We start from the raw sequence: 25,131 nt of genomic DNA, 5'->3' as shown, positions 1-25,131 counted from the left end.
ACCTCGCTGTCAGTATCTGCTCTCTCCTCAGGCAACCCCATGACTTCCAGGGCCCGTTCCTCATTAGCGATGAGGACTTGGATCTCTGGAACCCTGCCGTTGGTCTTGGCCCTTGCACGCCTATTATGGGACAACTTATCCTGCGGGGGCAAAGATAGGGCATTGTGAGACGCACGCTTGATGGATCAGGAGGTCTATGGCAGGTGGCATGTGTGGGCATCGCATCTGGACACAAAGAGGTTGTGCTTGTGGGTGCCACAGGGTTCTGAGGTACAAGCACGAAGATCAGATGTGGGGAGGGTGCGGGGTGTTACAGTGATATTTTGGGAGAGATTTGGAATTTGAGTGGTGGCAGGCGGAACTGATGCCAGGAGAGAGGTGGCAACTAACCCTTGGAGGTGGGTGTAGGGCATTAGTCTTCTGCACTGCCACCCAGGCCCGATTGCTGGCCTTCTGATCCCCTCAGGGAAACAGGGTGTCCCGTCTTGTATCAATGATGTAGAGGAGCCTGGCCTGGCCAGGTCGACATCACCAAAGCGAAGAGGAGATCTGCGCACGGCCATGCTTGTGTGCTGACAGGAAGTGAGTGGTGCCGGAGTACTGAAAAGTAGCTCCTCTTGTTTGCAGTGAGATGCTGAGGTTTGAGTCCCACGAATCGGACGGCGAGACAGCCAGTAATGGCGAGCAGCTCATGGGGGCTGGTAGTAATCAACTATTTCCTGATAGATCTGGGGCGGAATTCTCCAACCCCCCGCAGGGTCGGGGAATTGCCCGGGGCCGGCGTACATCCCGCCGTGGCCGGAATTCTCCTCCACCCGGGAATCAGCGGGGGCTGGAATCGCACCCCCCCCATCGGCGGGCCCTCCGCGGCGATTCTCCGGCCCGTGATGGGCCGAAGTCCCGCCGCTGTCAGGCCTCTCCCGCCGACGTTGTTTAAACCACCTCTGTGCCGGCGGGGGCAGGCAGCACGAGCGGGCCCCGGGGTCCTGGGGGGGGCGTGGGGCAATCAGACCCCGGGGGATGCCCCCACGGTGGCCTGGCCCGCGATCGGGGCCCACCGATCGGCGGGCAGGCCTGTGCCATGGGGGCACCTTTTTTTTCCGCCGCCGCCACGGCCTCCACCATGGCGGAGGTGAAAGAGACCCCCTCCACCGCGCATGCGCCGGTGGTGACGTCAGCGGCTGCTGACGCTGCGGCGCATGTGCGGACTCACGCCGACCGGCGAAGGCCTTTCGGCCAGCTCCGACGCCGGGCGGCATGGCGCCAAAGGCCATTGGCGCCAGTCGGCGGAGCGGGAGCCACTCCGGCGCGGGCCTAGCCCCTAAAGGTGCGGAGAATTCTGCACCTTTGGGGAGGCCCGACGCCAGAGTGGTTGGCGCCACTCCGCGACGCTGGGACCCCCCGCCCCGCTGGTAGGGGAGAATTTCGCCCCTGATAGGTAAAAAGGCTATTTTAGTGTAAATATTAAGCCCCAGTTTTAATACCCATTTTAAATTGAGGATTTCAGCACTCAGAACCTCAGGTCATGATAAAAGACACAGTTTCAACAGAGACACAAAAAACCTGACACATGCATAAACTAATTGGAGATTAAAACAACATCTTCACTAAGCAAGATGAAAAACTATTGTTCTAATAAACATATTTTCAAAGACAGTTTGACATTAAAAAATGAGCTGTACCAGTAATCAGATCAAGGCCAAGTAAGCACCACAACAATATGAAGGCACCATTATCCAGAATGTGGATAAAAGCAAAGTCAGCAGAAAACCAGGAGAAACCAGTCTTGATAATAGCACAGAATCACATTCCATAACATACACAAATATTCAAAAATGAAACATTCAGAACTTAAGTTGCACATTAAGGATTGACAGTTAACCATCAAATCAAATGTATTTGATTCTAACCCAAACCAATTAGGACAACATAGAGATGTAGATAGATGCCTAAAGTCTGATAAGATTCTCCTTAAACATGATGGTCCGTACGGCCATCTTTATCCAGGATCATTCTATACTTTGATCTAACTATTTGCTATTTGCTATCCTTATTTTCATATTTTCACTTTTCCACTCTTGAAGTAAATGCAAGCTGTTTTTGCCGTAAGCAAGAGACCATTTCGGTATTATTTTGAAAGTTAAATTGTTTATACGTTACTTCACTTTAAGTCCTTTTGCTAGCCAGACTTTATTGAGAATAGATTTAAGTTTCTCTCAATTGTAATCAAATAGAGGCAATAAAGATTCTTGTTTGCATCCGAGAAGTTTAACTCCAATTTCAACTGGGTTTTAGTGTTGCAAGACTTCACTAATTCTGCCTGGTAGATCTCATCAGGGGCTCATTTCCGCCACAAAGTGCTGTTAGATACAGGCCACGAGCTCACCCGCACTGCCATTGAGAATCACCCCACCAATCGCACCTGAAGTGACATTTTTCCGTTACATCGTGACCAATATTTCCAAAGCCACAAAGGACAATGCAGAGAGAAAGGATATTTATTCTAGTAATGTTCAGTATTGCCTTATTTATTGTTTTACAATAATTGTTCAGCCCTGTTATCCAGGAACCTTCTCTAATGTGAGTTGCTGAAATACATGCACACACACACACGTCAACTTAAACCTAGTTTATCAGTTGCCATAACAGAGCCAAGGAAGCAGCAAATCTGTTGTGAGGCAGCAAGTACTAGATTATATCTGTGTTGATTCATCAGCAGTTTTCAAAGGGGACACTTGTGCTTGACAAGTCTCGTAAAATTCCTTGAGGAAGTAGCAGACAATGTGGAGGGGAGAAATCCAGTGATAAAAGTGTGCAGGGAAAGCCTTTGACAAACTACACACAGGAGATTAATAGAGAAGATTAAGAGGTATGGAATTAGTGGGAGGATAGCAAACTGGATTAGGAATGGCTACAAAGGGGAAAAACACAGAAGGAGTTAACGGCAGTTTTACAGTGTGGTCAGTGTGGATGTGAAGCGGTGGGAGTGGCGTCCCACAGGGTTCAGCTCTGGGGCCACTTCTGGTAACTATGTAGATGAATAATTTGGATGTCGTCTCAGCGGGAGTGGTGTTGAGATTTATGGATGATATCAAAGTCAGAGACTTCAGAAGACCAAAGGAAACTGTGGAAGGATGTGGGTAAAATGGGGAAATGGATCAAAAATGTAGCAGATGGGATTTAGTGTGTGGTGATGCATTTTGATAAAAACAAACGGCAGCTATAGTTATACTCTGACTGGAAAAACGCCTGGTGGTACAGAACAGCAGTGGGATTTGGCCAGTGCAATTTCACAGGTCATTAGAGGCAGCAACGTAGGTGATAGGGCAGTCAAAAAAAAAATTAATGGATTTCTAGGTTTTATCTCAAGGTGAATCGAATAGAAAAAACAGAAAGTACTGCTTCTCTAAAAAACTTCAATAAGTCTTCAGTTAGAATGCTTTGTGCAGTATTGGACTCTACAATACAGAAAGGATACTGAGGCTTTAGTGAGGGTACAGTGTAGATTCACTGGGATACAGCCTGCTCTGATGAATTTCAAATAAGAAGAACATAGGGCTGAATTCTTGCCCCCGAGTTGGGCAAATTGTTGACCTCGCAAACATGACCCGGGTGATAGTGCCCCGAATCCTTGGATTTTAGCTCCAGTTGGGTGGTGACGGTTCAGGCGCGAACTTGGGCCCGCTACATAAGCAAAGAGTTTGGAGGTAGCCACAGGGACTGCCAAGTGCCAAGGTCTGCTTCAATGCACTGGGGTTTGGTAACATTTATAGTCAAAACAAAAACAGCCCACTAACCGTCGCACCTCAAATCCCTCACACACCTACTCCCTATGACCCATCCATGTCAACTCAGCACAGTGGGCTAAGACAGCTGGCTTGTAATGTAGAACAAAACCAGCAATGCAGGTTCAATTCCCGTTCCAGCCTCCATGAACAGGCGCCGTAATGTGGAGACTAGGGGCTTTTCACAGTAACTTAATTGAAGCCTACTTGTGACAACAAGCTATTATTATTATGTTCTCAACCCACCCAACCTGGCCCCTCATTGCCTCCATGCCAACATATGCCCCATGACACACACCTCCCATGGCCACTCATATCCTGCATGCCAATCCATGACCCCAATGCATCCCCATAGCCCTTTATAGCCCCTGTGCCAAATTAGTGACAATCCATGTTCCCCACACCCAACACCATTTGCACTTATGCCCTCCACACCAACGCAACAAGTATCGACCATGGGCAGACATCAGGAGCCAAGGTGAGATGAAAGGAAATAAAGTTCTATTGCAGACTTCACTATATTTAATAAACACTCACATAAAACATTTAACCCCTTCAAGTATTTAAAAATAACATTCATATTTGAAGCCCCACATCAAAGAACACTAATTGCTTTATAACCACCTGGAGCTGGCAACCATTGTGAAGTTACAGGCTGCCTACTATGATAACGATAGGTTGTGGAAGCTGTAAAGCAGCACAAATCCTTATGTTAACGAACAGTAAAATAGTAGGCATTTTTCTTTCAACTGCAGGCCATACGTGGTTTTTGTAATTCAAGGGGTTGGGGATTTAAATGACTTAGCAGCTTGATAGTTCCACTTCGCTACTATTTAACACACATTCATGTCTACTTTTAACATCCCTAAGGAGTACCTGACATCTCCAAAAGGGGTACCTTACCTCATCAAAAGTGTACCTCATCATTCCAAAGAACTCCACTCGGTTCAGATCTTTTATCCCAAATGTCTAAAGACCACGAGACATGTTTCATAAATTCCAGTAGCGAAAATCGCATCTACATCTAAAAGTGCAACTGCCTCGTGTGAATCGCAGATGGGCAAAACAGGTAGAGCCCTGTTCCCCCTACAATGAACCCCCCCCCCCCCCCCCCCACCCTACCACAGCAAAAGTGATAGGCTCCAGTTCAGGGTGTCACATACAGAATTGGATTCGTCAGTGCCATTTTGGTTAAGGTGCAAGCCCTTTCATCTCTACAGAAATTCAGACCTGAGTCATTCTTCACACCAAAAACAAAGATTACAAAGTGTGTTGCACTGCCTGAAAGTGTGGTGGAAGCAGATCCAACCCTAACTTTCAAAAGGGAACTAAATAAATAACTGAAGATAAATCACATAGAGAAGTATGGGGAAGGGGCAGGGAAGTGTGATTGATTAGTTTACTCTGTCAATGAATCGCACAAGAACAAGCATGAGGGACCTTTTATGCCATATCATTCCATGACTCTATGTTATGATAATAGTGATTGGAATTGTAAAAGAATGCTACAGGATAGAAAGAAACAGACTTGGGTGAATTTAGTTGACCTTACTCAAGCAGGCATAATGGCGGGGAGCCAGGGACTATGGGTAGGAGTACCTGCATTGGATTCCTGACATCAGGAAAACTGGCCCTAATTAAATTGGGGATGGGAAGGGCCTGGTGCGGGAATCCCATTCACCAGTTATCAATCTCGTTGTCAGGCACTCCCTGTCGGACATCAGGAAGGGGTTGGAATTGAAAGCCACCCGTCTGCCATTGACTCCTTCACACCTGACCCCCTCGCCTGTGACCCCTCTCTCCACGTACTTGATTCGTCCCCACTTGCAGAGATACTTGGACTGAGCCGTGGAAAATAACTGTCAGCAGCCAAAGCTCCCGACAGCGCTGTCATCAATGGAGAGCTGCCAGCCTCTGATTGGCCGGCAGCTCTCAAGGCAAGGGATTTCCATGCCGACGGTCCTAAACCCTATGGACGGCCCTGCACTGCCCAGTTAAATGCCCGATGACACTGAAATCACATTAGACCTGCCCCCATGGAAGAGATGCAGGGTTTCTACTAGTTCTTCAGCCACTTGTGGGGGTTGGGGTAACCTTTTGTTACAGCCATTCTTTCCAATTATTGAAGGGGCAAATTTGAGGGGCCGTAGATATGAGAATGTATAAAGGCAACTTAGAACATCAAGAAAGAGATTATTCTTGGCACAAAGTTGTGAGATTATGGAATTCGTTTCCAGGGTGAGTGGTTGAGGTTGAGGAAGCTTGGTGTGGTTGACCCTACTCATTGCTCCCGACTCGGTGATGCGATGAGGCTGCTCAATCTCGCGAGAGGTCTCTTGTGATATTTACAATGCTCGGGGCGCCTCATGAGATCTTTTTTTTTTTAAATAATTTTTATTGAAGAGATTTTTTTACATGAGAATATTTACCCCCCCTAACCATAGACTATTACACAATATTCCCTCTTAACAGATATCCCCCCCCCGCCCAACCCCCCGTGCGCGCTGTCCCTCCCCCCTCCACCCCCAAAAAACAAACAAAGCAACAATTAACATCAAACATGAACTGCGAACAAATTTGTCCGCATTACAACCTTAAATAACCCACAACCCCCGTTGTTGCCACCCCCCCCCCCCCCCCCCGGGTTGCTGCTGCTGCGACCTCTGCACCCTATCTTTGAGCCAAAAAGTCGAGGAAGGGCTGCCACCGCCTGAAGAACCCTTGTACCGACCCCCTCAGGGCGAATTTGACCCTTTCCAACTGGATAAAGCTTGCCATGTCATTAATCCAAGTTTCCACGCTTGGAGGCCTCGCGTCCTTCCACTGTATCAGTATCCTTCTTCGCGCAACTAGGGACGCAAAGGCCAGTATTCCGGCCTCTCTCGCCTCCTGTACCCCCGGCTCCACCCCAACCCCAAAGATCGCTAGCCCCCATCCTGGTTTGACCCTGGATCCCACCACCCTCGACACCGTCCTTGCCACCCCCTTCCAGAACTCCTCCAGTGCCGGACATGCCCAAAACATATGGACATGGTTCGCTGGGCTTCCCGAACACCTGACACATCTGTCCTCACCCCCAAAGAACCGACTCATCCTTGTCCCCGTCATATGGGCTCTATGTAGCACCTTAAATTGAATGAGGCTAAGCCTCGCACACGAGGAGGAAGGATTAACCCTCTCCAGGGCATCAGCCCATGTCCCATCCTCTATCTGCTCTCCCAGCTCCCCCTCCCACTTGTCTTTCAGCTCCTCTACTGATGCCTCCTCAGCCTCCTGCATTACTTTGTATATGTCCGATATCCTCCCCCCTCCGACCCAGACCCCCGATAGCACCCTATCGCTCGCCCCCCTGCTGGGGAGCAAGGGGAACCCTTCCACCTGGCGGCTAGCAAATGCCTTCACCTGCAAATGTCGAAACACGTTTCCCGGGGGGAGCCCGAATTTCTCCTCCAGCTCTCTCAGGCTCGCAAACCTCCCATCTACAAACAGATCCTTCAGCTGCCTGATGCCCACCCTGTGCCAGCTCTGAAATCCCCCGTCCATGTTCCCCGGGATGAATCTATGGTTCCCTCTTAACGGTGCCTCCATCAGACCTCCCACTTCCCCCCTGTGTCGCCTCCACTGCCCCCAGATCTTGAGGGTGGCCGCCACCACCGGGCTCGTGGTGTACCTCGTGGGAGGGAGCGGCCATGGCGCCGTTACTAGGGCCCCCAGGCTTATGTTGCCACAGGACGCCCTCTCCATTCGTTTCCAAGCTGCCCCCTCCCCTTCCATCATCCACTTGCGCACCATCGACACATTAGCCGCCCAGTAATACCCCGAAAGGTTGGGTAATGCCAGCCCCCCACTCTCCCTACTCCGCTCCAAGAAGACCCTCCTCACCCTTGGGGTGCCATGCGCCCACACGTAGCTCATGATGCTGCTCGTCACCTTTTTGAAAAAGGCCCTAGGGAGGAAGATGGGCAAGCACTGAAATAAAAACAAAAACCTTGGGAGGACCGTCATTTTAACGGACTGCACTCTACCCGCCAGCGACAGCAGCACCATGTCCCACCTTTTAAATTCCTCCTCCATCTGTTCCACCAGCCTAGTGAAGTTCAACTTGTGGAGAGTCCCCCAGTTCCTAGCCACCTGCACCCCTAAATATCTAAAACTCTTTCCTGCTCTCTTCAACGGGAGTCTCCCGATTCCCTCTTCCTGGTCCCCTGGGTGTATCACAAATACCTCACTCTTACCCAAGTTAAGCTTGTACCCCGAAAAGTCCCCGAATTCTGCTAGCAGTTCCATCACCTCCGGCATTCCCCCTACTGGGTCTGCCACATATAGCAGCAGGTCGTCCGCGTATAGCGATACCCGGTGCTCCTCCCCGCCCCTTGTCAGCCCTCTCCACCCCCCTGAGCCCCTCAGTGCCATCGCCAGCGGTTCAATTGCCAGTGCGAAGAGCAGGGGGGACAAGGGGCACCCCTGTCTGGTCCCCCGGTGGAGCCCAAAATATTCCGATCTCCTACCATTCGTCACTACACTTGCCGTCGGGGCCGAATAGAGCAGCTTCACCCATTTAATAAATCCCTCCCCAAATCCAAACCGTTCCAGCGTCTCCCACAGGTACTTCCACTCCACCCTATCAAATGCTTTCTCCGCGTCCAATGCCACCACTATCTCCGCCTCCCCCTCCACTGCCGGCATCATGATGACGTTTAGCAGTCTCCGCACGTTCGTATTAAGCTGCCGCCCTTTCACAAAACCCGTCTGGTCCTCGTGTATCACCCCTGGCACACAATCCTCTATCCTGGTAGCCAGGATCTTTGCCAGCAGCTTGGCGTCCACATTCAGGAGCGAGATAGGCCTATATGACCCACACTGCACGGGGTCCTTGTCCCGTTTCAAGATCAGAGAGATCAGTGCCTGCGACATTGTCGGGGGCAGAGCCCCCCCCTCCCATGCCTCGTTGAAGGCTCGCACCAGCACGGGGCCCACCAGATCCGCATATTTTTTGTAAAATTCCACCGGGAACCCGTCTGGCCCCGGCGCCTTCCCCGACTGCATATGCCCAATCCCCTTGACTAGCTCCTCTAACCCTATCTGCGCCCCCAGCCCCTCTACCAGCTCCTCTTGGACCTTGGGGAACCTCAGTTTGTTCAAGAAGCCCTCCATCCCCCCTCCCCTCGTCGGCGGCTCTGACCGATACAGCTCCTCATAGAAGTCTCTGAAAACCCCATTTACTTCTGGCCCCTTCTGCACTATGTTCCCACCCCTCTCCCTCACTCCCCCAATTTCTCTAGCCGCATCTCGCTTGCGGAGCTGATGCGCCAGCATCCTACTCGCCTTCTCCCCATACTCATAAATCGCGCCCTGTGCCCTTCTCCACTGTGTCTCCGCCTTTCTGGTGGTCAACAGGTCAAACTTAGCCTGCAAACTACGCCGTTCCCCCAGCAGCCCCTCCTCTGGTGCCTCCGCATATTTCCTATCCACGTCCAGAAGCTCCCCCACCAGCCTCTCCCTCTCCTGTCTCTCCCTCCTTTCCCTATGTGCCCGTATGGAGATCAGCTCCCCCCGGATCACCGCCTTCAGGGCCTCCCATACCATCCCCACCTGCACCTCCCCCGTGTCATTAATGTCCAGATATCTCTCAATGCTCTTCCGGACCCTCTTACACACCTCCTCATCCGCCAGCAACCCCACATCCAGACGCCACAGCGGACGCTGGTCTCGCACCTCTCCCATTTCCAAATCTACCCAGTGTGGCGCGTGGTCTGAGACCGCTATGGCCGAGTACTCCACTTCCCGTACTTTCGGGATCAGTCCCCTGCTTAATACAAAAAAGTCAATTCTAGAATAAACTCTGTGGACATGGGAGAAAAAGGAATACTCCCTCGCCCTCGGCCTCCCAAACCTCCAGGGGTCCACCCCTCCCATCTGCTCCATAAACCCCTTTAACACTTCTGCCGCTGCCGGCCTCCTACTCGTCCTTGAACTCGATCTGTCCAACACGGGGTCCAGCACTGTGTTGAAGTCCCCCCCCATGATCAGGCCCCCTGCCTCCAGGTCCGGAATGAGGCCCAGTAGGCGCCTCATGAAGCCAGCGTCGTCCCAGTTCGGGGCATACACGTTAACCATCACCACTTTCTCCCCCTGCAGCCTACCCTTCACCATGACATATCTACCCTCTTTATCCGCCACCACCTCCGCCGCCACGAACGACACCCTCTTCCCTACCAGGATCGCCACCCCTTGGTTCTTTACGTCCAGTCCTGAGTGGAACACTTGTCCCACCCACCCCCTTCTCAGGCGGACCTGGTCCGCCACCTTCAAATGGGTCTCTTGTAGCATTGCTACATCCGCCTTCAGCCCCTTCAAATGCGAGATTACTCTCGTTCTCTTGACCGGCCCATTCAGCCCCCTCACATTCCAAGTTATCAGCCGGGTCGAAGGGCAGCCCGCCCCTTTCCCCCGCCGACTAGCCATATCCTGTCCCCTGCTCGCCCCGAGTCAGCCCTCCCTTTCTGACCCGCTCCCCATGGCGATGGCGCCCCCCCCCCCCCACCCCTCCAGTCCTCAACTTCTCCTCCCTGGCCTTTTCAGCAGCAACCCGGTAGCCCCCCCCTTCCCCCCTCCCCCTCCCCCCCCCCCACCCCCCTCCCCCCCCAGGCTAGGACCCTTCCTAGCCGCGACGCACCCTCCATAGTACTTCCGTGAGTCAGCTGATTTACGCTGACCCGGCTGCCCCTGCCACACTCCGGCTCCTCCCGGCATGGGGGGACGTCCCCCCCCCTTACCACCCCTCCTTGACCCCGCTCCAGCGCGGGAAAGGGAGCCATTGCTGACCACGCCCCTTACTCCCACCCCCCTCCCTCCTCTGCCCCGTGCGCAGGAAACCAGAGGAAAGCCCGCGCTTTCGCCCTGTCCCTCCCCGCCCCTCCATCTTCAGTTCCACCCCCGTCCCCGATCTCCCCCCGATAAATACAAAACAACCAAAAACCCCACAAGAAACACATACCCCCGGCACTCCCCCCCCACCCCGCCCTCCCACCATAACATTATAAATAACAGGAAAAAGAGAGAAAAAACTGGTATAGAGAACAAAAAGGGTCCAAAAATACGGCCAAGTGAAAATCCAGCCAACAGAAAGCCACGTGTCCAGCTTAAAGTACCAGAGCGGCAACGACCGCCAAGTATCCCCTGGTTCTAGTTCGAGTCCAGCCTTTCTTCCTGGACAAAGGCCCACGCCTCCTCCGGGGACTCGAAATAGTGGTGCTGGTCCTTGTAGGTCACCCACAAGCGCGCTGGCTGCAGCATCCCGAATCTAATTCTCTTGGCATGCAGCACCGCCTTCGTCCGGTTGAACCGGGCCCGCCGCTTTGCCACCTCCGCACTCCAGTCCTGAAAGATCCTCACCGTCGAGTTCTCCCATTTGCTGCTCCTCTCTCTCTTGGCCCACCTCAGCACCCTCTCCCGGTCACTGAATCTCTGGAACCGAACCAGCACCGCCCTCGGGGGTTCGTTTGCTCTCGGCTTCCTGGCCATTACTCTGTAGGCCTCCTCCAATTCCAGGGGCGAAGGGACGGCCCCTGCCCCCATCAGTGAGCCCAGCATTTCTGCCACATACCCCTGAAGGTCCGACCCCTCCAGCCCTTCTGCCAGGCCCAGGATCCTCAGGTTTTTCCGCCTCATGCGGGTATCCATCTCCTCCAATCGGTTCTGCCATCTCAGGTGGAGTGCCTCGTGCACCTCCACCTTTCCCACGAGGACCGTGGCCTCCTCCTCCCTCACAGTCATCTCCTGCTGCAGCTCCCGAATTGACGCCTCTTGGGTCGCCTGCGCCCCCATCAGCCTGGTGGTCGTCGCGTTCATCGACTCCAGCAGCTCCACTTTCAGCTCCGTGAAGAAGCGTAGGAGAGCGGCCTGCTGCTCCGCCGCCCATGTCCTCCAGTCCTCGGGTGCGCCGCCGGCCGCCATTTTGGATTTCTTCCCCCGCTTTTTTCGGGGAGCTGCTGCCGCTTTTTTTTCCTGCCCCACTTCGGGTGACGACCATAAATTGGACGGGGTTCTCCTCTGGGAACCTTCCCCCACCGGGAATTGCCGTTCCAGCGCCGTTAGGGGCCCTCCAATCGGCCCGAAAACACCTTCCTAACAGGAGCAGCCAAACGTGCGACTTAGCTGGTCATAGCCGCAACCGGAAGTCCCGCCTCATGAGATCTAACAAGATCTTGCGAGACGTAGCAATCGGGATCTCGCCCTCACTGGGCGGGGTCCAGATTTGCATAGTTAAGTGAGCAGTTAGGCTCATTTAAATATGTCGACGCCGGATTATCCCAAGGTCCAGGATCAAACACCAGTACCTGGGAGACCATGCCGTGGCGGCGTTTAGCATCGGTTCCCACAACCGTGGACCAGTCGTGATGGCACTTGTGGGGGGGTGGGCTCCCAGGTGAACGGAGGCCCCTGGGTGGTCAAGCTCTGTGCAGGATGGTACCCTGGCACCCCAATGCCACCTGGGCACCTTGGCACTGCCCACCTGGTCCCTGGCAGTGGCACCCTGGCATTGTCAGGATGCCCATATAGCACTGCTAGGCTGGCAGTGCCAGGCTGCCTATTTGCCCATGGCAGGGATCAGACCCGGGGTGCCCTGCCCTTATGAGGTGGGCTGAGGGGGGCTGAAGGACCCCCTAATCGGTAGATTGGATCATTGGGGAGGCCACGGTGGGGGGTCGGGAGATCAGGGCACCATCGCTGCTGAGCTCGACAGTGCAGGAAATGAAAGTCCCACTTGATAACAGGGTCATTTCGGCGTTGCAGGCTCTGAGAAACAGCTCGCTATTCATGCCCAAAACAGAATTCTTTTTTTTTCGATAAATCATGCCCTAATGTTCAAAAATAGTTTGAATAAATAGATCAAGGAATTGTGGTTGAAAGGATATAGAAACAGGGCAAGTAAATACCAGCTTACATGAAGAATACCGCCAAGGACAGGTTATAGAATTGTAGAATCCCTACAGTGCAGAAGGAGGTCATTCGGCCCATCGAGTTTGCACTGACCCTCTGAAAGAGCACCCTAACCTATGCCCAATCCCCCACCCTATCCTTGTAACCCCACCTAGGGACAATTTAACATGGCCAATCCACAACCTGCACATCTTTGGACTGTGGGAGGAAACCGGAGCACCCGGGGGAACCCAGGCAGACACGGAAAGAATGTGAAAACTCCACACAGACGGTCGCCCGAGGTTGGAATTGGACCTGGGTCCCTGGTGCTGTGAGGCAGCAGTGGTAACCACTGTGCTGCCGTGCCTCCCCCATTATGTTGAGTGGCTGTTCCTGTGCTATAAGTTTTACCAACAACCTCATCGGTCGGGAATACAATGTGAGAATCTGTCATTAATTTGCAAGTCACATACAATGCCAGTTATAAGGGATTAAATTCAATTGCTCTTTTGTACAACTTCATTTACCATGCATATTCCTCTAATGATTGCGACCTTTGCGATTCCAAAGTATGGATTTTGGCAACCTGTCCTTGTAAATACAATCGAGGAATTTCCCCCAGAGTGGACACATGACAGCAATGTGACTGGGATGAGCTGCCTGATATAATCATCCGAATGAGAATCATCATTTTGAGCATTATTTCTGCAATAATATTTACCTCTGTGGTAATCTGAGCAGTGTGAAAAACGTTATACATATTTGAAAGGTGCTGGAAGGCGCTGTTCAAAATCAGAAGAAAAGGTTACCCTAGTTTGGTCTAAGGTTGCATAAAATACGTCGGTTTGCAAAATGCTAGACTCTTGGATAAAAACTACAACAAATCAACAAACGTCAGTCAGAATATTACCATGAGCATATTACTTGTAATTTCAGGGCAGATATTAGATATTTTTGTTAAAAGTTAGGATATTATCATTAAATCATGCAGTAAGAGATTCTACTGGTAAAGCTGGATAGCTGCGAAGCAAGAGCTGTTACAACGGCACCTGAACATTCTAGAAAAGTCCAGAAAGCCGATAAAATGTACCAGTGCAAAATTTTCCACAACTTCTGCTTGTGGTATTCTGACTATTCTCCATAACTGGAACCTATTTCCTTCTCTAAATGCAGAACTAACCATCACTTCTGAAACAAAACTGCTGGAGGAAGTTTGAGACTAGGACAAATCAATTTTCTGTCAATACCCCAGCACAATTTATTTTGTCTGGTGCAAACGACAACTGTTTGCATTTATGTGAAGCCATTAAAGTGGAAAAACATCCCAAAGCATCTCACAGAAGTGTATGAGGTAAGATGGACACTGGGCCAAAGACCAGGATATGAAGAGGGAAGTCTTAACTCCGGGTCAATGAGATGGGTTTCAGGAAAGGTCCTGAAGGAGGAGAGTGAGGCAGTTAAAGTGGGCAGGGGGGTTGTACCAAATTCTCTGTGCAGGGTTATAGACTTAGGATTCCATCCTCAGCAAGCAAGATACCTGCTGTGCCCTTTGTCAAATTGGGCTCTGCTAACTGATGGAACCATCTATTCACCAGGCGCATGTTTCCGATATGAATCTAGGCTTTAATCGACTTACTTCAGAGCCAGCCTGTTACCCGTAGATGAACTCTTAGTGAACTCAGGCTGACTCTGGACAAGGGTATTTATACAGCTGCACTAAGGGGAGGAGTCATGGGCGGAGCCAAGGGTGGAGCCCAGTACAAGTTCCTGTACTCCCAGAGCTACTCCCCCTAGTGGTAGGATAGCGCTACTGCGCTTACAAAGACAGTGTGAATTATCATATATACATATATATTACATTCACCACATTCACCCCCTGCAAACAAAAATCAAGTCCGGAGTGGGTGGTGGCCGACAACGTCAGTCTGTCCGGTGGTCGAATGGTCCGTTGTGATCTGCGGAGCACCGGGGTTGCAGCCTCTTGCGGTGGCTGGATGGGTGTTGTGTGCTGGGGTACGATGGTGGACTCCAGGGAGGGTTGTATCCGAGCTTCATACTCTCCTGGTTCGACCTGGGACTGGGGGCTGGCCGGCGCGGGGGCGCGGAACTGGTGGAGCAAGCTCGTGGGCTCGGGAGCGCAAGGGGGTGGCAGTATGGGGTGTAGGGTGAGAGGTCCTTCTGTGGGGGCGCTGGATTCGGCGGGTGCCAGATCCCGGAGGGATACTGTGTCCTGACGGCCGTCAGGGAACTCGACGAATGCGTACTGGGGGTTGGAGTGGAGCAGGCGCACCTTCTCAACAAGGGGGTCGGTTTTGTGCACCCTGACGTGTTTCCTCAGAAGTACGGGGCCCGGCGTCCTCAGCCATGCCGGAAGTGAGACCCCCGTGGTAGTGCCCCTGGAAAAAATGAAGAGCCTCTCGTGAGGGGTCTGATTGGTCGCCGTGCACAAAAGGGACCTAATAGCGTGGAGCGCGTCTGGGAGGACTTCCTGCCACTGGGAGACTTGGAGCTTTCTAGACCGGAGGGTCAGTAGGACGATCTTCCAGACCGTCGCGTTCTCCCTTTCCACCTGCCCGTTCCCCCGGGGTTGTAGCTGGTAGTCCTGCTCGAGGCAATGCCCTTATCGAGCAGGTACTGACGCAGCTCGTCGCTCATGAAGGACGAACCCCGGTCGCTGTGTACGTAGCTGGGGAAACCAAACAGGGTGAAGATGCTATGCAGGGCCCTAATGACTGTGTGGGAGGTCATGTCGGGGCACAGGATAGCGAATGCGAAACGGGAGAACTCGTCTACGATGTTTAAAAAGTAAACATTCTTGTTAGTTGAGGGGAGTGGCCCTTTGAAATCAATCGCGAGGCGTTCAAAGGGCCTAGAAGCCTTGGCCAGGTGGGCCCTGTCTGGTCGATAGAAGTGCGGTTTTCACTCCGCACAGATCGGACAGTCCCTGGTGACCGCTTTTACCTCCTCGTTGGAGAAAGGCAGGTTTCGGACCCTGATGTAATGGGCGAGCCGGGTGACCCCCGGGTGGCAGAGGTCATTGTGGATGACTTTTAATCGGTCGATCTGCGCGCTGGCGCATGTCCCGCGGGATAGGGCATCCGGAGGCTCGTTGAGCTTCCCGGGTCGATATTTGATATCGTAATTGTAGGTGGATAGTTCGATCCTCCACCTCTGAATTTTGTCGTTTTTAATTTTGCCCCTTTGCGAGTTGTCGAACATAAAGGCAACCGATCTTTGGTCGGTGATGAGGGTGAACCTCCTACCTGCGAGGTAGTGCCTCTAGTGACGGATAGCCTCCACAATGGCTTGTACTTCTGTCTCGACTGAAGAGTGTTGGAGTTCTGAAGCGGAGAGGGTACGGGAGAAAAATGCAACTGGTCTCCCTGCCTGATTTAACGTGGCTGCAAGAGCTACCTCTGAGGCATCGCTCTCTACCTGAAATGGGGTGGATTCATCCACCACCCGCATGGCCGCTTTGGCGATGTCCTCCTTGATGCCGGCGAAGGCCTGGCGTGCCTCGGCTGATAGGGGAAATCGTGTGGCCTTAAAGAGTGGGCGGGCTTTGTCCGCATATTGAGGGACCCACTGGGCGTAGTAGGAAAAGAAGCCCAAGCACCGTTTGAGGGCCTTGGGGCAATGGGGGAGGGAGAGTTCTAAGAGGGGGCGCATACGGTCCGGGTCTGGGCCCAGGACTCCATTTTCCACGACATAGCCGAGGATGGCTAGTCTGGTTGTGCGGAAAACGCATTTCTCCTTGTTGTACGTGAGATTCAGTTTCTGTGCCATCTGGAGAAAATGGTGGAGGTTGGCGTCGTGGTCCTGCTGGTCATAGCCACAGATGGTGACATTGTCCAAGTACAGAAACGTGGCCCGCAGCCCGTACTGGTCCACCATTCGGTCCATTGCTCGTTGGAACACCGAGACCCCATTAGTGACGCCGAAAGGGACCCGGAGGAAATGGAAGAGGCGGCCATCGGCCTCAAATGCCATGTAGTGGCGGTCCTCCGGGCGGATTGGGAGCTGGTGGTATGCAGACTTCAGATCCACCGTGGAAAAGAGCCGGTACTGGGCGATCTGGTTTACCATGTCTGCAATCCTGGGGAGGGGATATGCGTCGAGGAGCGTAAAAATATTTATGGTCTGCCTGTAGTCGACCACCATACGGAATTTTCCCCCGGTCTTAACGACCACTACCTGAGCTCTCCAGGGACTATTGCTGGCCTCTATAACCCCCTCACTGAGTAGCCTTCGGACCTCTGCTCTGACAAATAACCTATCTTGCAGGCTATACCGCCTGCTACGAGTGGCTACGGGTTTACAATCCTTTGTGAGATTGGCGAAGAGAGGGGGGGGGGTTCGCAGTGTAGCGAGGCTGCAGATTGTGAGTGGGGGCAGGGGCCCTCTGAAGCTGAGGGTGAGGCTCTTGAGGTTGCATTGGAAGTCTAGGCCTAATAAGAGTGGCGCGCAGAGTTCGGGCAAAACGTAGAGTTTGAATTTTGAGTAGCTAGCGCCTCGGATTGTGAGTGTTGCGGCGGTGCGCCCCTGGATCTGAATCTGAAGCGAGCGAGATAGTTTGCTGCACGGGGAAAACGGGGAGCGAACAGCTTTCTTACCAGGTCTGGATGTATGAAGCTCTCCGTGCTCCCGGAGCAGAAGAGGCATGGTGTTTTGTACCCGTTGATATGGACCTCTGCCATCGAATTTCGTAGATTCTTTGGTCGTGATTGGTCCAGGGTGACCGCGCTGAGTTGCGGGTAGTCGGCGGCTCGATCAGCTGTGCTGGAGTGGCCCCGTGATGACTGCCCTCAGAGTTCATAATCGAATTCAAATTCTTCTGCAGAGTTGTCCGAGCGCGGAGATGCAGGTCGGGCCCGTGGACCGCACGTGGCGGGCGGCGAGGAAGATGACGTCCAAGATGGCGGTCCCAAGAGTCGCACGTGACCGGCCACGTGGTGGAGGTTTTCCAAGATGGCGGCACCCATGGATCGCATGTGTCTTGAGGGGGCGGAGTCGGGGCATAGGCCGCAGCGTTTCGGGCCCCACGGTCCTGCGAGTGAGGGAAGCGATTACTTCGAGTCGCTGGGGAGTTGGAAGCTGGGGCCCTTTTAGCGAGGCACACTCTTACATAATGGCCTTTTCGCCCGCAGCTGCTGCAAGTCGCGTTGCGGGCCGGGCAGTGCTGCCGCGGGTGTTGGTTCTGGCCACAGAAATGGCAGGCTGGAGCAGCATAGTGGCTGGCTGGAGCAGCATAGTGGCTGGCTGGGGCAGCATGGTGGCTGGGCGGCCGCGTCGCACAGGCCTGGGGGAGTCGCTGGTCGGGGGCCCATGATTGGGTCGCGGGATCCGCGGAGAACGAGTTAAGGCTGCGGAAGGAGACCTCCATCGTGGTAGCAGCTTTACAGTCGTTTCTAAGTCCTGGGCCCCCTTTTCCAGCAGACGTTGGCGCACATAGTTAGACCTGAGGCCCGCTACAAAAACATAGCGTACCGCAAGTTCTCTGTGTTCAGCCGCGGTAACCGCTTGGTAATTACAGTCATTGGACAAATTATTGAGTTCCCTTAGAAATTCGACGAGTGATTCTGTAGGCCGCTGGCGGCGAGTCGTGAACACATGGCGAGCGTAAACTTCATTAATAGGCCTTACATAAATTTTATCGAGAACTGCTAGCGCCGCAGTATATGAACTGGCCGAGTTTAGTTGCGTAGAGATTCTGTGGCTCACCCTCGCGTGCAGTAGACTTAGCTTCTGATCCTCTATCGTTTCTGCTGTGCTCGCTTCTGCCAGGTAGACCTTGAAGCACCGGATCCAGTGGAAGAAGATTTCTTTAGCCTCTGCATCCTGCGGGTCGAGTTCCAGGCGTCCAGGCTTGAGGGCCGATTCCATAATCGATCTTTACTGTTCTTAAGTCGATTAAATTGATGGAACCATCAACTCACCAGACACGTGTTTCCGATATGAATCTAGGCTTCAATCGACTTACTTCAGAGCCAGCCTGTTACCCGTTGATGAACTCTTAGTGAACTCAGGCTGACTCTGGACAAGTGTATTTATACAGCTGCACTAGGGGGAGGAGTTGTGGGCGGAGCCAAGGGTGGAGCCCAGTACAAGTTCCTGAGTACTCCCAGAGCTACTCCCCCTAGTGGTAGGATAGCGCTACTGCGCTTACAAAGACAGTGTGAATTATCATATATACATATATATTACATTCACCACACTAACGTCATCAGGGCCTTGGTGCAGTTATATGTTGGAGACCTGTATGTGAGAAGCCAACTGTGGCTTCCACTCCAGGCCAACATGCAGGCAAAAGGGTCTGACACCAAAGAAGTACATGGGCGGAATTCTCCGACTCTGCACCGGGTCAGAGCATCGCCGGGGGGGGGCGCGCGAATCACACAAAGCCGCTCCGACGCCGGTCCGCCGGTTCTCTGGCGACTGGAGAATTGGCACTGGCGCAGTCGATGCGGCGCAGGCTGGGGGATGCGCGATTCTCCCCGAGTGCCCGCCGAGTTAGGCCAAGTCCCGCCAGTGTCGTTCTCGTGTGGTTTTTCCCGGCGGGACCTCACCGTTCATGTTGCGGGGGGGGGCGGCCTGGTGGGGGGGAGGGAGATCCGACCCCGGGAGTGACCTCCACGATGGCCTTGCCCGATCGGCGGGCAGGCTTATCCCGGTGGGGGGCTATGTTCTTCTGCACTGAGCCCCTGTAGCTCTCCGCCATGTTACGTCGGATCCAGTGCGGAGAAGGCAACCCATGCGCATGCACAGACTCGTGCCGGCCGTGGCGCACATGCGCGGACCCACGGCGCCGGTCCTGATGCACGTATCGGCAGCTGGAGCTGCGTGTGTCGCTCCAGTGCCGTGCTGGCCCCCTGTGCGGCGCCCCCTAGGGGACAGATGATGCCGTCTTAAAACACTCCGCCGTTTACAACGGCGTCAACGCTTAGCCCCAGAATCGGAGAATCCCGCCCAAGGTTTTAACTTTTATTTTTTTTTATTTTTTTTATTTTTATAAATTTAGATTAGCCAATTATTTTTTCCAATTAAGGGGCAATTTAGCGTGGCCAATCCACCTACTCTGCACATTTTTGGGTTGTGGGGGTGAAACCCATGCAGACACGGGGAGAATGTGCAAACTCCACACGGACAGTGACCCAGAGCCGGGATCGAACCTGGGACCTCAGCGCTGTGAGGCGGTTGTGCTAACCACTAGGCCACCGTGCTGCCCTATTAACTTTTATTTTTAACTAGCTTGCGGGCCAAGAGAACTGGGAGGGTTTGCCAAGACTCACAAAATGAGCCTCCCTTGCCCCAGGCCTCCCTCCGCCCCTGGGTGCCAGGCCCACCCGACCCCTCTCCTAACTATTTGTCTGAGTGCTGGGGACCATCCCTTTGTGTTTCCAGCAGAGGCCTCCTGCATCCCGGAGTCCTGTTCCTGCCTGCTGGCTGGCTACTACTGCCTCCTGATGGGGTCTGTGCAGGTGAGACTGAGTGTTGAAAGCTCCTGTTGCCAGACACATGGCCTGTTTCATGTTCACTTCAGCCCCCATCCTCATGAATCTCGGCGGGGAGTTATAATCAGGATCTTTAAGGCTGACCCAAAGAGACTGCAATTATATAATTGCAATCACAATCAAAATGACCTGCACCACTTTAAAGAATGCGGTTTCAGATTTAATTGCCTAATTAACTGCAGACAGGCAATTTTAAAATGACTTACATACAGGAATTTGAATCCAACCTCCAAACCAGATCTCTAACATATAATCACGTTGATCTAACAGGTCCTGCGGTCCTGATAGTATCTCTCCAACATTTTTCAAAGTCATGATGTGGAGATGCCGGCATTGGACTGGGGTGAGCACAGTAAGAAGTCTTACAACACCAGGTTAAAGTCCAACATTTTTGTTTCAAACACTAGCTTTCGGAGCAGTGCTCCTTCCTCAGGTGAATGAAGAGGTATCTTTAACAACTTCAGATTATCAGCCCCACCTCGACCCATTTGTTTTCATTTCATTTTAAGTGTCTTTTACCATTTCTTTCTCGTGTGGTCTTTCCCGGCGGAACCTCGCCGTTCATGTTGCGGAGGGGGGGGGGGGGGGGGGGGGGGGGGGGGGGGGGCTGGTAGGGGGGTGCGCCAGCGCCAATTCTCCATTTCTTATAAATTACATGTATATTAAGAAAGAAAGAAATGGTAAAAGACAGTTAAAATGAAATGAAAACAAATGGGTCGAGGTGGGGCTGATCATCTGAAGTTGTTAAACAAAAATATATCTCTTCATTCACCTGAGGAAGGAGCAGTGCTCCGAAAGCTAGTGTTTGAAACAGACATGTTGGACTTTAACCTGGTGTTGTAAGACTTCTTACGTTTTTCAAAGTGGTACCTCTGTATTTACCCTGTGAATGCCAAATCTTATAATTCATTCCTACTTCCCACCTACCTTCCCTTCTCCTTAGAAATATGCCCTGTTCACCCAAACCCCAAGAAAAAAATAACCCCTTTGCCACGCCTCCAGCCCTGTTGCCTTCACATTGCTACATTCTGAAAGGTAAGATGGGAGCCACCGTTTATTGCCTTGGAACGTTTCGCCCAATTAAAATTGCTTATTCTAGCTGCTTTGGTGTGGCTGTTCCATCAGTGAAGTATTGTGCACGATGCACATCTCTGGAACTCTGTGAACGTTGAGGTGAATCTTCTTTCATTCCTTGTTAGTCGTCACATCGTTATAAAGGAAAAGTGTATCTGGTGGGGAGAAATCATGCGGCCGGTGACTGTGCAATGCCATTAAAGTTCAAAGTCATTCCCTAGTGTCCTTGGTGTGGCTGTGCATGCTCGAGAAGTGATGCTTATTTATTAAAAAGAAAGAAAGTCTAGCAGCTATATAATGCCTTTCACCACCCCGAGACATCTCAAAGCTACAGGGCGAAATTCTCCGCTCCCGCGAAAGATCGGGAAGGCCGTCGTGAACTCGGCCGAGTTTCACGACGGCCTAGGAGGCCGCTCCTCTCACCTTATTCACCCCCACCCGGGGGGCTAGGAGCGGCGCTCCGTAACTCTCGGCCGCTGGGCGGCGCACCGAATGGCGCGTCGAGAGTGACGCGACGGCGGCGCCTATGTGACGTCAGCCGCGCATGCGCAGGTTGGCAAGCTCCAACCCGTGCATGAGTCGTCATGACGGCTGACGGCTCAAACCTGCGCATGCGCGGTTGCCGTCTTCCCCTCCGCTGCCCCGCAAGATGTGGCGGCTTGATCTTGCGGGGCGGCGGAGGAGAAAGAGTACGTCCCTTTTTGGGCACCGATCGCGGGCCAGTCCCCTCCCGAGCACGGCTGTGGTGCTCATCCCTTCTCCGCCCCCCACAAGCTTCAATCCAGCTTTTGGCACCATGTTCACGACGGCAGCGACCAGGTGTGGTTGCCGCCATCTTGAACCGGTCGCGAATGGCAGGCCGCTTGGCCCATCCGGGCCGGAGAATCGCCGGTCGCCGTGAAAAGCGGCAAGCGCCGATTCTTCCGAGCGGGGGGGTGGAAGAATCGCGAGGGGTGCCGGGGGGGCGTGTCATGAGTCGCCCGGCCCTCCCGCGATTATCCCACCCGGTGTGGAGTATTTCGCCCACAGTCTATGAGGTACTTTTTGCAGTGCAGGCACAGTTGTGATGTCGGAAATGAGGCAGCTAACCCGCGTTCAGAAATTTTCCACAAATAGAAATGTGATGATGACCAGATTATCTGTCTTTTCGTGCTGTTGATTGAGGCACAATTATTAGCCAGGACACACCAGGGATAACGTCGCTACTCTTCTCCAAGATGTTTTACATCCCCTCGAGCAGTCAGATGCAGCCTTGGTTTATTATCTCACCAAAAGATGGCACTTTCAGCAATGCAATGCTCCATCAGTACTTCAGAGGAGTGTCAGCCTGGAATATTGTGCTCAAACCTTGTGATTACAAGGCAAATGTGCTACCAACTCAGTCATGGCTGACACAGAGATGTGGGCCGACTTCATTTGGTCTTGATCCCTAGAGATCAATTGGGATTGGGAAACATGTGACTCATGCTTGTCAGATGGGCCAATGCCTCGGTCAACTAAACATTATGTTTGAAATGTTACCATTATTTTTGTACAGTGTCCAATTTTGCTGTGGAAATAATGAGGAGGCTAACAGCACTGACCAATATTTCTGTCCAAATTAGATAACAACTTGCAGTGAATGTACGTGCACAATTAAATGTGTTCCTTCATTTTTTTCAAACGTATTTACAGGATGTGGGCGTCACTGGTTAGGCCAGCATTTATTGCCCATCCCTAGTTGCCCTTCAGAAGGTAGTGGTGAGATGCCTTCTTGAACCGCTGCAGTCCGTGAGGTGTAGGTACACCCACTGTGCTGTTAGGGAGGGAGTTCCAGGATGTTGCCCCAGCAACAGTGCAGGAACGGCGATATATTTCCAAGTTGGGACGGTTAGTGACTTGGAGGGGAGCCGCCAGGTGTTGGGGTTCCCATGTATCTGCTGCCCCTGTCCTTCTAGACGGTAGTGGTCGTGGGTTTGGAAGGTGCCGTCTAAGGAACCTTGGTGATTTACTGCAGTGCATCTTGCAGATAATACACATGGCTGCCAGTGTTCATCAGTGGTGCAGGGTTTGAATATTTGTGGAAGTGGGAGCAATCAAACGGGTTGCTTTGTACTGGATGGTTGAGCTTCTTGAGTGTGGTTGGAGCTGCACTCATCCAGGCAAGTGGAGAATATTCCATTACACTCCTGACTTGTGCCTTGTGGATTGTGGACAGGCTTTGGGAGGGTCAGGAGGTGAGTTACTCGCCGTAAGATTCCTAGTCTTTGACCTGCCCTGGTAGCCTATTAATATGGCTAGTCCAGTTCAGTTTCTGATCAATGGTAACCCACAGGATGTTGATTGTGGGGGATTCAGCAATTGTAATGCCATTCAATGTCAAGAGGCAATGGTTAGATCGTCTCTTGATGCGTAAAAATGCATTGTGCCATTTATTGAACAATGTGACCTGATGTCATAGATCCGCCATTCGTCAGTGGCACGATCTTCTTGTCCAGTCATTGTCAATGGGGTTTCCCGTTGCATGCACCCTCACCACCTTGAAACCCATGGCAAGAAACCCGGCCGGGGGGGGTGCGAGGGCCTGGAATGTCCCATGCTGTAAACATGATCTTGCGGGGCGGCGGAGGGGAAAGAGTGCGTCCCTTTGAGACGCCGGCCCGACGATCGGTGGGCACCGATCGCGGGCCAGTCCCCTCCCGAGCACAAAAGTGTAAGTGATTCCCATTTTTATGTGTTTTATATATTTTAATGTGTGATAAATTTGAATTACTGTCAAACCATCTCTCTAACACTGAATATTAATTTTAAGTGTAAATTCTAATTCCTTCAGATTTTGATTACTGCTGGAATATTTTAAAACTTTTTTCCGTCTCTTCTAACTCTTCATCCAATATTTCTTGCCCCTCTTTACTCCATTTAATTTCACACTGGATTCACTGATTGAACTTAATACTTCCTGCTTCAGAGTCTCCGCTAATTAACAATTCTTCAATATAGTAAAGGGGATATACAGTTGGTTACCCTGATTCAAATAGTTCCCAGGTCCTGTCTGCAGGTTGCTGCATCGGTTGGATATACCAGTGCACGCATCTTAATGTGCAAATCCCCATGCAGAATCTATGTACAAGTGCAAGTTTGCTTGTTTGCCATTTGCACCCAGATCCTCCCGTGCGTTCTGAGGGCCGTTCCATCTTGTTATTAATGCATCCCCTTGTGGAGACAAGAAGAATTGCAGAAATTGGGCGAAGCTAACAGAGAGTAACTTTTTCTAACATTGAATTAATAATAATAATAATAGCCATCTTTATTATTGTCGCAAGTAGGCTTACATTAACACTGCAATGAAGTTAGTGTGAAAAGCCCGAGTTGCCACACACCGGTACCTGTCGGGTACACGATGGGAGAATTCAGAATGCCCAATTCACCTAACAGCACACCTTTCGGGACTTGTGGGAGGAAACTGAAGCACGGGTAGGAAACCCATGCTGATACGAGGAGAACGTGCAGACTCCGCACAGACAGTGACCCAAGCCCGGAATCGAACCGGGGAACCTAGCGCTATGAAGCAACAGTGCTAACCACTGTACTACCATGCCGCCCATCTGTCAAACCTGGGCGCCAGCGGAGGGACCAACTTTAAGGCCCAAAATTAAACAGCTCAAAACCTCAGAAAAGCACCCCATGGTACATTATTTTCTGTTCCTCATACTGGCAGTCGTTCTGAGTAAGATTGTCCATTGGTGTTACTCCTGTGCTTTAGACACGCCAATGAAATGCATTAAATGGCCTGAGGTTGCTGTATTTGCTCAGTACATTTTATTTTAAAATAAATTTAGAGTATCCAATTCTTTTTTCCA

The sequence above is a fragment of the Scyliorhinus canicula genome, chromosome 20 (assembly GCF_902713615.1).
Source record: "Scyliorhinus canicula chromosome 20, sScyCan1.1, whole genome shotgun sequence".
Classification (NCBI taxonomy): Eukaryota; Metazoa; Chordata; class Chondrichthyes; order Carcharhiniformes; family Scyliorhinidae; genus Scyliorhinus; species Scyliorhinus canicula.
Note: the sequence above shows the minus strand (reverse complement) of the source record.